Below are 1,812 nucleotides of genomic sequence, written 5' to 3' on the forward strand. Positions count from 1 at the left end.
GTGAGCCGAAACCCAATAGATATGAAGGAGCTCTTTAATACATATCCTCCATCAAGATCTACATCTATATGGAGGATAGGTAAAATTTATGAATAATGTTACTATCACTTTCACGAATAAAGAAACGACCAAAATAAAAATTATAGATCTTGATGAGTTATATAACTTTCTTGTTCATGACTTCTTCAACTGAAATCATTTACTCTTTCAAAATGTTGTTTCAAGTTGATATTTTTAAAATTCAAATTTTGAATTGATAAAATAAAGTCACATGAAAAGATGACCAAAATAAAAGTTGTAGATCTTAAAAAGTTATAGAAGTTTGTTATTTTCAAATTTTCCATTTGAAATTATTTTGTTAAGGAAAACTACGTCTAAATTTCTCAAATTTAAAATTCGAATTTTTCAAATGACCTTGGATGGAGAAATATCAAAAACAAAATTGTAGATATCAAAAAGTTATATAACTTTATAAGTTGACAACTTTTTTATTCAAATCATCTTGTCAATGAAAACTACGTTTGAATTTCTTGAATTTGAAATTGAAATTTTATAAACAACTTCGGATGGACAAACAACAGAATAAAAGTTGTAGATCTCAAAACACTATATAACTTTTTCATTTGAATACGTTTTAGATCTCAAATAGTCAATTTAAATATGAGGTGGCCCAAATTCAGTAGTCACAAGTGAGTGTGAGGTGCAGTGGTAGAGGAGGGTAGGCATGAGAGGGAGGTTCTGTAGGGGTGGCTGGCAAACTGCCCCTACAAATTGGGGATTTCTAGCAACGGTTTGGTTGGGGCGGTTGGCAAAATGACCCCTACAAATGGTCTTGAATTGCCCCTAAAAATCATAGTTGTAGTAGTGAAATCATCAAACTCAGGCACATGAAGATAACATATCCGTAGTTTGAGCTTGTTTGGATCATGACCACAACTTGTCATGTCGCAAGTCAGGCATGCCATAGTTTCTTAGGTGTGTGTTTAGTTCGCTGCGGTAACTAGGGCACACCACACTTGCTTATTAACACCATATTCCACACATCATAGACTCATTTTCTTCCAAAACTTTGGCACTAGTATGCCTTCTTCATTTTTGTTAGCCACACTTTTTATGGCTGTCACAGTTTGCCAAAAGCTAGGCTTACAAAGTTTTAGCTTGAACCATTCTTCTTAGGCACATTCTCATTATTTCTGACAAGTTAGATATAGTTGTGTCTTCACCTAGATGGAGGCCCTAGGCGAAGGTGAGAGGGCTAGTAGGTGGGTCCATAAGCAAATAGGGTTTCATAACTGCACTCCCCAACCTCTTTGTACATAGGGTCCAGGCCCCTTTTTATAGGGCACTACTTGCTATTATTTTACTTTACATCTTTGCCCCTTGAAAGCTAGGGTACATTCATGGGATATTCCCATGTTAATATGAATTGCTAAGGGTAGCTCACGTCTTCTCCTCTTCCACCGCCTTTGCCTCTTAGGTTGTGGCCATGGGCTCACATGTGTCCCAAAGCTTGACATCACAGCTCCATAGGAGCCTCATAGTAAGCGCAGGCCTTCTTGGGTTCTTCGTAGCCTCCACCTAGGACACCACAGCCTCGCTCTTTCTTCCCAAAGCCTCCACCCTTCGGCCACGCCAAGGGGCCTCCGACATCATGTTATAGGCTCTATCCATCCAAAGGGTGAAGGCAAAGACTCTGCCTAGTACTACAGCACAACATCACATAAGTGTTTTGTAAACCATTGAAAGGGTAGTGTTCTAGCCTCCGCTACACATCTATCAATGTCTCAATAGTTCCTACCTTGAGGGTATGGT

This window comes from Sorghum bicolor, chromosome 8 (assembly GCF_000003195.3).
Source record: "Sorghum bicolor cultivar BTx623 chromosome 8, Sorghum_bicolor_NCBIv3, whole genome shotgun sequence".
Taxonomy (NCBI): Eukaryota; Viridiplantae; Streptophyta; class Magnoliopsida; order Poales; family Poaceae; genus Sorghum; species Sorghum bicolor.